The sequence below is a fragment of the Miniopterus schreibersii genome, assembly GCF_964146895.1.
Source record: "Miniopterus schreibersii genome assembly, chromosome: 4".
NCBI classification, from domain to species: Eukaryota; Metazoa; Chordata; class Mammalia; order Chiroptera; family Miniopteridae; genus Miniopterus; species Miniopterus schreibersii.
In genome coordinates, this window is record NC_138105.1 from 60683789 (window position 1) to 60698158 (window position 14370).

The window sequence follows — 14370 nt, forward strand, 5'->3', positions numbered from 1 at the left end:
GGTCCTACTCTCCCCTGCCTCCCTGACCATAAGCCCTGACTCTCTGACCATAAGCCCTGACTCTGTGCCCAGGAGCCGTAGTGAGGAAGGACAGGGACATTGGCTGGGGTTGGTGGCTGAGATGTCTGGCCCCTGGGCTGCCTCCACCGGTAGCTGCCCGGCATCCTTGGCTCTTTGGGTTTAAGGCTGGCCAGGGGGTTTCTGTCCAGGAGTGAGAGCATCCAGGTTATAGCTCTTGCTCCAGTAGGGGGAGGAGTGAGAGCTTCTAAGTTTCCAGCGCCTGCCACCTCAACTACTCAGGGCCAACACCCCTGTTGGCCACATGACTCCATCAAGGCTTGTCCCATGGCTCACCTTCCTTACCCTCATGGCCATACTACTTCAGGGCCCTCGCTGTGCTTCCCACCACGAGGAGGGCTTGGTCAGGGCCACTTTGTTCCACCTGCGGGTTACTAGGAATAGCAGGATGGGGAGGGGGTGGCCCTTTCCTGCCATGAGGCTACCGGGCTCCGCATGCAAACACACCCATTCTTTCTTCAGTAACTTTCACACTCTTGCTTATCCAGGGAGGGAATGAACATATGAAGTGTGCCTCTTTGCAACACATAGTTGCTATGTCATGGGTCCCTTTCGGTCCTGGTCATCCTTGGTGGCTGCCTCTATTGAACACAGGTTTACTTCTTGGCTTCTAATAAGCTGCTCTCTCCTGAATGCTCATGTCTGTCTGTCCATCCACTACTTCCCTGCCTTCCGAGATGACATCCCTTCCTCTGTTCATCCTCTACCTGTTGGAACGCTTCCGGGTCTGTCTGTCCCCTTTTCTCTTTCTGGACCACATATTCCTTTCTTTAAAAAAAATTTAAAAAATATATATATATTTATATAAAATATAAATATAAATAAAATATAAAATATAAATATAAATATAATATAAATATAAATATAATATAAAATATAAATATATATATATATTTTAGGGAGAGAGGGAAAAGGAGGGAGAGAGAAAAATATTGATGTGAGAGTGAAACCTGGATCAGCCGCCTCCTGCAAGCCCCCTACTCGGAATCAAACCCAAAACCCGGGCATGTGCCCTGACCGGGAATCGAATTGGCAACCTTTTGGTGTATGGGATGACGCCCAACCCACTGAGCACACCGGCCAGGACCACATATTCCTTTTTAAAATTCTAATACAGCAAGAACACAACATGAGAGCTACGCTCAACACATTTTCAAGTGCACTCTACAGTGTTGGCACCCTGTTGTGCACAGTCCTCTGGAACTATCCATGTTGCATAACTGGAACTTTGTGCCTCTTGATGAGCAGCTCCCCATCTTCTTCTCCCCCCAGACTCTGGCAACCACCATCCGACTGCCTGACTGCATGAGCCTGACTATTTTAGATCTCTCATAGGAGTGCAATCCTGCAGCGTTTGCTCTCTGTGACTACCTTACTGTGCTTAGCATCGTGTCTTCAAGGCTCATCCCATGTACTCTTTTTTTTCCCATTTTTAAAATTTGTTTTTTCTATTGAGGTGAAATATACATAAGATTTACTTTTTAAACTAGTTGAGCCAGCAGCACTAGGTACATTAATGTTGCCGTGCCCCTCTCACTACCGTGCGTGGCCAGAGTTTCCTCAGCTTCCCACCTAAAACCGTCCTCATGAAACACCCCCCGCGCTCCTGTTTCCCCCGCTCCTGTCAACCACCCTTCTGCTGCCTCCATGAATCTGGCCACTCTGGGTATTAGTGTATGTGGAATCATACAGCATTTGCCCTTCTGTGACTGGCTTCTTTTCTTGATGGGAGTTTTTATGACAGTTATTGTCCTGTCCTGCCATTGTATATGGGGCACACTGGGGCAGACCCTTTGACTTTTAGAGCCTTGGGCCACAAGGGACCACATCTTAGACCTGATAGAAGAGCATCGCCCAGAGTCCTTCGTGTCCCTTAGTGGAAATGTGAAGTACATGTGAGTATGAAAGCAAAGAAGGGTATTTAGGGATGACGGGGAGCTTAAGAGGGTGCATGCTGACAGATACTGTTTGTGGTCTGTTCAGTATTTATTCTTCCCTAGTCTTAGGGAAGAATAGAACCTCGATTTCCCAAAGGGCAGCAGTGTGCACAGCTGAAAACCGTTTCCCTGCCTCCCTTGCAGATAGGAGTGGTCATGTGACATAGCTCTTGGATAGCTTTTCCAGGCTTTGGAAGGTCCATTTGACCTTTATCTCTTTTTTCCTTCCCATTGGGAACGCAGAGGTGATTGCTGGAGCACCAGCAGTCATGTTGCAAGCACTTTAATGAGAATCCCATCCTGGGGTCCCTGATGATAGCCAAGGTGTGCTGTACCAGCCACTGATTACTGACTTCTGCACTTTTCATGATATAAAAGAAAAAAACCCTACATACCCACATCCTGTTTAGGACACTATTATTTGGGTTTAGAGTTACATGTAGCTACACTCAATCCCTCAGTGCTATAGAGACTAATTTCTGAGGCTCAAGTTGGGTCAAATCAGGTCATGAGATGGACCAGGCAATGAGGGGTTCTTGTTCACAGAAGTCAAGCGATTTACCAGAACCAGGAAGTGGGGGTGTTTAGGTTGCAGGATATGTCCCCTGGTCACCAATGTGAGCTGCACGTCAGACTTCCTGTCAGGACCCTGAGAAAGAGACAGTCTGTCATCTTGGGAGACTATTCCAGGGCTGAGGGAGGGTGGGAATCTGCTCATTAACATAAAAGAAGCCCATCAAGGACAAATCATCATGATGAGCCAAGAGTCTACCCTATTGTGGACACTTCTCAGAAGATAAATTTAGTCTTTGTGACGTGCAGCCTGTGAGACAGGTAGGAACCCTCAGTTTTCCTGGGGAAGGACCCTGGAAGTGAGGCAGGGAGATATGCAGTTGAGAAAGGTCATTTTTAGGACACAGTAAATCTCAGCATGTTTCTAAGCGATCATTCATTCACTCGCTCATAAAAATGTTTATTGCGCATTGAACAGTCACTATCCTATTAAAAGCACGAGCTACGGAGACGCCTGTAAAGTCTTCTCTGACGTGGCCCTGACTTCCTCTTCCACCCCTTTCCCAGCACTGTCCCCACCCCTCCTTTGCCTTATCGGCTCTGCTGGCCTTTCTGGGCCTTGGGGCACGCCCCTCCTTGGGATCCTTGTATCTTTTCTTGCTTGTCCCGAAGGCTCTTCTCCCAGGTACCCTCTCAGCCAGCTCACCTCACTCAGACCTTGACGCCCTCAGAGACTCTGCCCCGGTCACACCTTCACAGGGGCAGCTCTGTCCTCTCTCTCTCTAGCCCCTCATTCTGCTCGCTTTTCCTTCACCGCACTTATTACACTGACACATGTTTAGTACTAGGTGTTTGTTGTCCCTCACTGGAACAGAGGGTCCTCGAGGGCGGGTATTTGCTTTGCCCACTGTGGGGACCCAGTGCCTAGAAGAGTGTGTGGCGGGAAGCAGATGCTCCGCAGGTATTTACTGAATGAAGGAACATGGGCCCTGCCTCAAGATGCGCCCCCTCCAGGTGAGGAGCAGACCGAGTCACAGGCGTGCTGTCTGATGGAGTAACAGGGCGTGGTGTGGGGGTGGGTGATAGAGGAGAGAGGGGGCGCCCAGTCCAGACGAGGAAGGCTTCCTGGAGAAACTGGCAAAGCCTTTCTGCCTGGGGATAATAAAGTATTGGCTGGGGAGAAAAAGAAGTGGCAGGACCTTGGGGTTAGGAGAGGTGAGGGACCTGGGGCTCCAGGGAGGGGAGAACACAGTGGAGGAGGCTGGGACCTGAGGGGGAGGCCACTGTGGGAAGTCCTCAGTGGTGGGGTGGGGTGAGATCAAAGGCTTTGATGTACAGGGTTGTGTCAAAGTCACTTTAAAATGTCCTTCCTCTCTGGGCTGTGAGGTAACCCCCACAGCCCTTCCTCACCCCCAAAGTCACAGATGTCTGTTCTACACAGTGGTCTGTCTGGCTGCGGAGAAGTCGAGATCAACGTAGGGCAGAAAGGTAGCAACTCAAAAGTCACTTTGTGAAGGATTGGGGGCTTGGCAGTAATAAATAAGACCTGAGGGCAAAGAGGTGAAAGTTCTAGCCCCCCAAACCCCTTTAGAGATTTAGGGAGGGGGGCTGATTTTCCACCCATGTGGGGTGGGGTGGGGTGGGGTGGGTTTGGAGGCTGTTTAACTGCTTCTCTTAGAAGAGAGAGTGACCCCAGTCTGACTTCACTTTGCAATAGCAGGGCACAGATGATCTCATCTCTGCGAGTGAGGGGGTGGGGATGGGGTGCAAGCTGGTGGGGCGAGCAGAGGTTTGGAAGAGCAGCTGTAGAGTAGGATGGTGATGGATGCAAGGATAGCCCTGGATCCCCCAAACCTCAGCTGTAGAAAATTTCATTCAATCAGAGCCTTCACCATGCTGAGTGAATGACTCGGTCAAGGCCTAGACTTTTCCTGAGGGCCTCTCTTGATAGGAGGGTTTGGCAGGGAGACCAGAGGTGCCAGGAACCAGCAGCTTAGTTTAGAGGGAGCCTGGGAGCCCAAGAGGTGAAAGAAGAGACTGGAAACTCTGGCCATCAGCCCATGAGAGCACTTTTTGTTTATTTGGCACCTCCAGTGCTTAGACACATAATATCAGACACACAATAAGTAGATTGATATTTGTTAAATTAATGAAAGAAAGAAGTTCCCTGGATGATCATAATTTTGTTGCCCATGTCTCTGTTGGTTTCCAGTTCACAACTGGTCAGACGCCTCAAAACAGAGCCAAGGTCCTCGGAGTCCTGCCATATTTGCTCTTCTGTTATAGTCGACAAGCTAAGGTGCTGGACAGTGCTGGGAGTAGGGTGGAGAAGATACAAAAGTGAGAAGGGCTATGTCTTAACTGTGTGACTTATTTGTGTTATGGGCTGAATTGTGTTCCCCACAAATCCCTGTGTTGAAACCCTCATCCCCAGAACCTCACAATGTGAATGCACTTGGAGATGGAACCTTTAAAGAAGTCATTAAGATTAAATGAGATCATGGTGGGACCTAATCCAACCTGACCTGTGTCCTTATAAGAAAAGATTAGGACACAGACCCTGGCAGAGGGAAAACCATATGAGCATATGGGGAAAGACAGTCACGAGCCAAGGAGAGAGGCCTCCAAAGAAACCAGCCCTGCTGACACCTTGGTCCTGGACTTCCAGCTTCCAGAATTGGGAGAAAATAAATGTGTGTTCCTTAAGCCCTCCCAGTCTGTGGCATTTTGTTATGGCAGCTTGAGCTGACTCATACATTGTGGATACCAGCCCTTCGTGGGTGGGATGGAGGGAAATATGCACAATTATAAGAAGTTTCCTTCCTTTCAAAGAAAGAGGAAGGATGCTGTGACTTGTAGGGCAGGGAAGTGCTTCTCAAACAATCTTTGGGGAAGAAACTGTTTGTTTTTGAAATTTCCAATTTGTTGCAGGTCAATAATACGTAAAAGAACTCAATAAAATAAATTATTAGGAAACATATTATCCCTGTGCCGCCAGCTGACCGGCACTCTCTCTTCTTGGCCATGAGGTGGATGATGACAGAGCAGGGAGATGCAGCAGCAGGTGCTGATGCCAAGAGGCTCTTGCATGAGCTGCTGGAGGCTTTTCACAGCCAGAGCCCTGTGATCAAGAGGAAAGATGACATGCACCGGAGGGCTGAGGCTCATGGCCCTGGCCACGACCGCTGGTGACAGGATGGCAGAGGCTCAAGGAGGAGCCCAGGGCTCTCTGCTGCAAGAAGCAAAGTGAGCCACTGCTACATGAAAAAATACCCATGGATTAAGGATATAGTTCATTTTTAAGGGCAGGCAGGCTTCCCAGGAAGGATGGAGCCATATGTTTACTGCTTGTGATTCTTCTCTTTGTGACTAGAGCTCGCTCTCCCTGCCCCATCTCCTTGCAAAGGGGCAGCACATCAACTTGCATTTTCCCCCAAGAAACTCAGGGCCCATCCAGCCCTCTCTTCCCTCTGCTTGGGGTGGACCTTTGGGTGACACGAAAGGAAGCATTTTTATTTATTTATTTTTATTTTTATTATTATTATTTTTTAAAATATATCTTTATTGATTTCAGAGAGAGGAAGGGAGAGGGAGAGAGAGAGAAACATCAATGATGAGTCATTTATCGGCTAGCCTGCAACCCAGGCATGTGCCCTGACTGGGAATCGAACCCTGATCGCCTGGATCCTAGGTTGATGCTCAACCGCTGAGCCACGCTCGGCCGGGCAAAAGGAAGCATTTTTAGTACCAGAAATGTTTATTAGAAAATCTCACCCTGAACTGTGTAGCATGTGATGCGATATTGGCATTCATTAAAACTGACTGGAGGGAAAAAATATATATATATTAGACATACAAAACACAAGTCAGCCATTTTTACACTTGGATATTACCATAAGGTCCAATTGTTATGAAAGTTTCTAAAGGCTTACTCTCAGTACCTGGACTTATTTCATTTTGTGCAGGTAGCAAGCAGTTTATGACCTCTCTTCTCGCTGCACTCTTTGGTAGCACCAATCTCAGACAATTTCCCCTCATTCTGAAGTCTGGCTGTAGAGGTCAGACACATGTTAACTGTGCCCAACCAGGAGCTCCTGAGGGGCCCTGTCAGCTGCCCCTCCAGCAACGGGGCCCTGCAGAGGTGGCCAGCAGGTGGCCTGGCTGCCTGTGGCTAGGAGGCCCTTCTCTGCTTTAAGGAGAAGGCAAGTGGACATCCTTCCCTCCCAGGAGACGTGAGGGGTGAAAAGGCAGAGGGAAGAGGAGAATCCAGATGATGAGATGAGATGAAACTCCTCTGTCCAACCACAGCAGCCACCTTAGATCTGCAGGCAGGATCTTAGGTGGGTTTCCTGTCTAAGGGTAATTTCATTCCAGGGGATTTTCTACTCCTCTGCAAGTAGGAATAGTTAGAACCCTATTGACAAAAAGCCCAGCTCCTATTGTCCTGATCAGGGATCCATTGAGACAGTGACTTGGGGAAACTGATGAAGGTTCAGAACAGCTACGGAGGATGGGCTTGACCAGGGTGTGGTGGAAGCACTGGAGCCTGTTAGAGTTGAGACCATGAATTTGAAGGAACTTTGATCCATAGGAACGAATGAGTTCCTCCAGATGCTTCCATTCCCTGGAGGTGGAAAAGAGGAAGGAGATGGCTGGATGGATCAATAAGAGAGTGGCTGAAGCTGTGTCCCATGGACAGTAGGCTGGGGGCAGGGCAATCTCAAGCCAGGAAAGGGCTGAAGGGATCTGAGGAGTGTGACTAAGGTCTGCTGAGGGTGAAAACAGATGAAGTGTGAGGAGGAGCAGAAGAGAAGCCGGAGACAGAAGGCCGTGGCCTGGGACTGATCTCGGAGAGTTGAGGTTCCTGGAGCCAAACATGCCTGGGCAACAAGGCCTGGGGAAAGGACAGGGGAGTGAGTTGGTGAGGAGGGTGTAGATAAAGGGTCTTGAGTCAAGGGAATTTGAGGCCAGGTTGTGGTGTGGGTGCCACACGGAGTTGATGTTAGCTTATCTGAGATTTCTTTGCATCTTCAGTGGTGGCTAAGGAGGCACTGGAATATGGTAGGCATATTAAAAACACTGAGTGTGAATTTCTTATTGATTGATATGAAAGCCTCTGATGGGGAGGTACAGGAGTTCTAGCTACCCCTTCAGAGCTTTGAGTAATTTAACTAGGTTTTCTGGAGGAAAAAGCCTATTTGACCAGGTACCTCATGGAATCATAGACATTTACACATGGTCCTTTTCAGAGGGAGGGTGGTCCCAGGCCCAGATTGCCTGGGGCAGTCTCAGTTCACTCTGTTGTCCTAAAGTAATTGGTGGTGCCCTGCTTCACTCCGTGACGTGTCTTGGTTTGGTGGATGAAATACACGCTCTCTCCACTTGAGGTCCCTTGGTTCACTCACTTCATTTCACAAGTGTGGGCATCAGACAGATTTATTTTCCCTTTACTTGCGGTGAGTTCCATGTTGGACATCAGGAAAATAAAAAAGCCAGTGAAGGATTTGACTGTCCTGCATGCTCATTCATAGGCTCGGGTGCCAATGAAGGCTGTACACCTCGCAGGTGCACAGTAAATAGGGAGCAACACATGCCATCTGAAATTTCTTTGTGCCACTCATGTTCTGCACTTTGCATAAATAATTTGGATTTCAGCCCATGACTATTGGGTTTGACAATGTTTGTTCTAACTTATTAAAATTACTTGGGCAAGTCCAATGTGATGATTAATTTTATGTGTCACTTTGACTGGGCTAAGGATGCTTAGCTGGTAAAATATTATTTCTGAGTGTACCTGTGAAGATTTTTCTGAAAGAGACTAGCATTCCAATTGGTAGACTGAGGCTTGCTCTCCTTCCTGGGAGCACCCCCTCACCTTTCCCTTCTCCCTCTTCCTCCCCCACAGGTGGGCATCTCCTAAACTCTAAGGGGGCCCACAAGACTTGCAACCAGGGCAGCGATAGGCAGCAGCAGCTCATCCCAGGCAAATCCCTTGAACCTGTCCCCAGGGCCCCCTTTTCTCTGACTCTCCAGTGAGCAGACAGCAGCCCCGCCTTGGTTCACTCCTTTGCCATAGGTGTCTAGGCTCTCCCGTAGCTAACTACCCTAGGCCCTTCCTTGTTTCACTCTTCCCAGTTTTTGACTCTTAGCGATGGATCACTAGGCTCATGTTTCAATGAAAAAAGCAGTTAGAATTAATGTGAATTGCACGGCACATTGATCATCGCTTCTGGTTCTTAGGCCTTTGGACTCAGACCATGACTTACATCATCAGCTTCCCTGATTCTCAGGAATTCAGTCTGGGACTTGAACTACACCCTGGGTTCTCCTGGGCCTCCTCTTGCGGACTGCAGATTGTAGGACTTCTCAGCCTCCATAATTGCACTAGCCAATTCCTCGTAACAAATCTCTCTATATGTCTGTATCTATCCTATTGGTTCTCTTTGTCTGGAGAATCCTGACTAACACACCCAGTTTTCACATGAAGCGTGATCACCGCACTCTAGCCCACATCCGTGCCACCTGATCGTTTGGACTGAATGGATGTGACTGGCAGCCAGCAGCAAGCCTAAAGTGATTTCATTGGCAGAATTGGTCAGTTGTACTGATGTTGAAAATACATTGGCTCAGTTTTTACCTCTTGATAACAATGCAGTCTCAGGTGCAACTCTGTCCACAGGTGGCTCTTTTAACGTAATGAATTCCCAGTGAGGAAACGACCAGCTTCAGGTCACATAATTTATCCCTGCCCCTTGGCAACCTGGCACATAAACACGGATATTCTAAGAAAGAATCGTTTTCTGTCCTCAGAGAGAGTAGATTTGATTATTCTAGGCTTCAATAGCTCCCCCCAAGTGTTGCCAACATAGAGCCCAATGATCAATTTAGCCTAAAATCAGGGAGAAGTGTCCTCTGAGAAGGAAACCGGCTATTCGGCATTGGTAGAGAAAACAGCTGATGGACCGGTTTCCTGGTCAGCTGGTTTTCTCAGGCCTCCATATACCTAATTCCTGTCTCATGGGATGCCATTGTATTTTGTTTTCTGCTTTATTTGGGAGATGGCAATCAGCCAGCCACCTTTTCCCTGCTGTCCCCCACTCAGGACTTGGGTTTCTGTGGGACACTCCCTGTGGAGCAGCACCCCTGCCAGCACAGATCTTCGTGGCACACCCAGGTGGCTAGAATTGGATGGGTGCTCCCGGGGCTCACAGGGCTCCCTGCACACCCATGGGACTGTGTTTAACAGTCTTGAAGAGTGTACCCTTGGGCAGAAGGCCAGGAACAACCTGTGTAACCCACTAATTATTCTCTCTGCAGATGGTGTCCCCAACTAATCCTCTGGGTTTATAATAATCCAGTCCTGTTCTGGCAGAGCTACAGCGTGGCTGGTCTCTGCAAATGGGCTGCCTGCTGGGGCTGAGGAGGCAGGGTGGGCTGGGGTTCTGGGCTATTGAGCGAAGGAGAGTGGCCGTGAGGACCGTCCAGAGGAGAGCCACCAGCCCTGCGGCTCCGGGAGACTGAACCAGCTGCAGGGAGAGAGGCGACATTCAGAGTGGCCTGACATTCCCCTGGGCTCAGGGGGCTCAGGGAGCTGGGCATGTCCTTGTTCTTTGTTCTCCCTGGAGGACGGTGAGTCTGTATCCTGTGGGGCACCCACTGAGGGCAGAGTGTCCCTGTGCTGGGAAGTCACAGCCAATGGGGAGGCGTTTCAGGCTGAGACTCCGGGAGGGACGCCTGAGCAGGATGCCCGTGGTGATGCAAGCCTGGGGCTCTCCCCTCGGCCTGCCGGGCTCCCTGGGGAGGTCATGTTTCGGCACGGCGCGGCTGAGGTGCAGGCTCCTGCTCGCTGGTTTATGGGATGTCAACAGTATAGTCTGTCTGGTTCTCCCACCTGGACCTGGAGGGCGAGCAGTGCAGTTGCCGGAGCCAGAGAGGGAAGAATCCCTGCCGAAGACCCTTCTCTGGCTCTTGGTGAAGGGACGGGTGGGGGACTCCACTCCTGCAGGGTGAGACCAGCCGTGTGAGGGACTCGGGGGCACATTTGCTTCTGAGAGGGTCAAGACCAAGAGAAAGCTATCGAGAGCCAGGGCGACCATAGAGCTTGGAAGGGAGTTGGGGGACCCCTAGGAAGGACCCCACTGAATTTTCTTTACTGGCCAAACATTGGCATCACGGGGCCCATTTCTCCAAAAGAAGTAAGTGAGGCCCCCAGGGGTGAGTCATGGAAGCTCTACAAAGTCAAACTCGGGCCTGCCTCAGACCTTTTTCCTCCTCGTTGAGCTTTCCATGGTCATTCCTGGGCAAGGGAAGCACCATCCTCCTGTTCAGGGTTGACTGGCCAAGAGGCTGAGGATCAGGGGTGGGTGACGCGCAGAGGGCACACAGCCAGTAAAGGCAGATCGTCGGCCAAGTCCAGTGTGACTGCCACTCCCTGTCCCCGTGCCTTGCAAGGTTCCGTACCCCATGGCTGACTCACCTACACTGAAGGCTCCCTCCGTGGAGCAGGAAATTCACCCCGGAGTGGAGAAGGGAGCAAAAGCCACTGCCTCCCAGAGGTGTAACCGTGCAGGTGGCCTGGGAGGGCCTCTGGTCCCCTCCCACAGCCCAGAATGCACCTCAGACAGCAAGAATGTCCCCTGCTCCGGAGAAGTATCATCCATATCTTTCTCTACTTATGCTCTTAGATATATAAACATCACCCAGAAACCCTCTCTTATCAATTGTGGTGACCTCAGATGGCCCGCTCTCCCAGTCTAACCTTTGGGGGAGAGAGAAGAGCTGGTTGCGATTTTCAGCACCTTAGTGCTTAAATGTCTGTCTGTGTATGTGCGTGTGAGTGTGTATGCCTGCAGGTGTGTGTATGTGCGTGGGTGCTTGTATGTGTGTGTTTACGCACATGCCGTTTGGGAAGACCAGGTGTTGTAGACAGATCCCGGGACCAGCAGTCACAAAGCACAGCCCTGCTCTGGTTCTTGGTTTCCTAAGTAGGATGCAAGCAGATTGGACTAAACAGGCCATAGCTTCTTTCCAGCGCGATAGCCTGTGCAGCTTTCTCTGCTCCAAGTTAAACAACCCCAGTCCCTGTAACCTTTCCCTGTAAAGCACATTTTCCAATCCTTTAATCACCTTGGTTATTTTCCTCTGAACTCCCTCCAAGATACCTATGTCATTGGATAAGTATGCTGCATAAATTAGTCAGTAAATCAATCTGTCAACAATCTCTCTTGAGCAACCACCCTTGGCTTGCAGGAGGTGCTGGACTGATACAAGCCAACCACACAGGAACAAAAAGAGTTTTCACTCTGGCTCAGACCAAGGGTTCATTTGTCCAGCGGTAGCCCGAGGTACTGGAGTCATGCTGGGAGAACACGGTTCCTTTTAATTCCATCATCCCCCAAGGTTCAGGGGCTTTCCCCAATGCCAGTGTCTGAATTGTCTTAACTAAACATCTAAGGGCACCTGCTCTGTTTGGAGCCCTGTTCTAGGATCTTCAAAGGCTACAGAAATGAGTGCAATGCAGACCCTGACCCGCAGGAGGAGAGGCAGGTGCCTGAGGTGGAAAGTGGGGGCACAGAAGCAGAGGATCCTAAGTGGGGAACTAGCCAAGATCAAGGCTGCAGGGGGCTATTGGTGTTAGATGGCTGCTTTGAAAAGTTTTCTCCCAGATGCAGCATGATCAATAATAAAGTGAAGTAGCCAAAAGAATTCAGAATTTGGAGAAAACTATTTCTTTATTTGAAGTGTGGTTTCACCATTCATTAGCTGAGTAGACCTTGGGCGAGTTATTTAAGCTTCCTGAGCCCCAGGTTCCTTAAGAATAACATAGTAGGATTACATGTACTGGGAAAAATTTGAGCATTGATAATGTCATATATGTAAGTATCTGGTGCATAGTAGGTGATTCATATGCATAATCTCTCAACAAAAATCACAGGTCAGTTTCAGAAGAGTCATCAGCTCCTGGATGGATATGTGGTGTAGGCTGTCCACTAGTTGGGTTTCTAAGTCCTGATAGGTGACTATGTGTTGTACACAATAGTATGGTCTCCGCTTATTGATCCCGAAATAATTTTCTTCAAGGTTGAAGGACAATTGTTTGTCTATAGTATAGTGTATGCTTCATGATTTCACAGTCTTAGATCAACAGCTATGATCTTGTCTCTTGGTTTTCAACTTTATCGTTGGGGGGGTGTCCGTATTCTCTTTTTTATTTAGCTTCAGATTTCTGCATTAGAAAGAGCACTTGGTCCTTGATGGAGACCTCTGGCTAACCTGGCAGGGTGACTTTGGACAAGTCATGCAGGAGTCAGCTTGGTGCAAAGCAAACATGAGTGTGTTTCAGAATCATCTAGAAGTCCTAGTGAAGTACAGACTATTGGGATCCACCCCAGAGTTTCTGATTCAGTGAGTCTGGGTGGAGCCTGATAAATTGCATTTTTAAGACGCTCCCAGGCGATGCTGACGCTGTGGGTCCAGGGCCTGTACCGTGAGAACTACTGGTATAGGAAGAACAGTCTTGGAGCTTAGACTGTTCCAAGTGTGTGGACCCTTCTATGTCTGCCTCTTCATTTATAAGCCTCTACCTTACAGGTTAGAGTTAAAGGTAATAATTAAACAAATTATAATGCAGAAAGCAATTTATATATTATAAAACACAATATAGCTATTAATAGCTTAATAGTCTCCATCAGTTTTAATTTACCTGTAAAATGGAGATAATAATACTAATTTTTATACCAATTAAGTGAGATTATCTATATAAAAGCAACTTGTGAAATATAAACAGCTATAGATTCTTGTTCTTAGAACTTCTCTAAGCCTCAATTTCCTCACCCCTAATATGACAGGGTAGCCAATGGGTTCCTCTTGTGTGCCAGTCTGTCATGTGGCAGGTCATGATTGTAAATGTGAATGAGAGTTAGTATTTAATACACTGCCGATGCTGCCCTGTGTCCTTCTGGCCCCTCTGTTCAAAGCTGCCTGCTGGGCAGCTGTCTGTTAGATTGTTTCTGGTTGCAAGAAACAGAATTCCCAGCTGATGTTCTGAGATCCTCATTACCGCAGGCTCTCAGCACCACCGTGGGGCCCAATGCCTGCGATGTCATCTGCATGGCACCTTCTGCTTTTCCTGACACAGCTGGGTCCTCACCCGTCCCCAGAGCTGACTCGAAGCTCTGAGGTGCAGGGACGGCTCTCTCACGTTCTCAGCGCTGAGCCTGGGCTCAGTCTGTGTCTGCTGAGTGAGGGAATAAAGCAGCCCACGGGGTGAAGGAATCAAGGCTTCCTGAAGCAGACAAAGGGGAAGCTGGGGCAGGACAAAGCCAATGTCAGCAGGTGCCTCCTGGGTCCACAGTGTGGAATCTGAGTTCGCCTGGCCTGGCTATGACAAGGGGGCTGCACTCCCTTGCGTGATGGGAAAAGACCTTTGGGGTATGTCTCTGAGCATTGCCACAGCCCATCATTTACAGGTGTCCCATTTCACAGTTGGTAACATGGAGGCCCAGTAAGCGGAAGCCGAAGGCTCAAAGTCACACGACTTCTTCCCTTCCCCGGGGCCTTCTTTCTTGGCAGGATGTGCCCATCCGGATGAGTGCTCCAACCTGGCCAGGCTTCAGAATCTCCTGGAGCCATAGCTCCTCCCTATTCCACACCCAAAGAGGTTTGAACTCAGTCCTATCGTGTTTGGGAAATCTGTGACTTCAACCAAAATCTCATGGTTTGCATATATTTGGTGTTGATGTTTGGGAGCCACTGTTTTGGAGATCTTTACAGAAATGAATTAAAGATTTCATTCTTTTCTATCATCTATCTATCTATCTATTATCTATCTATCTATCTATCT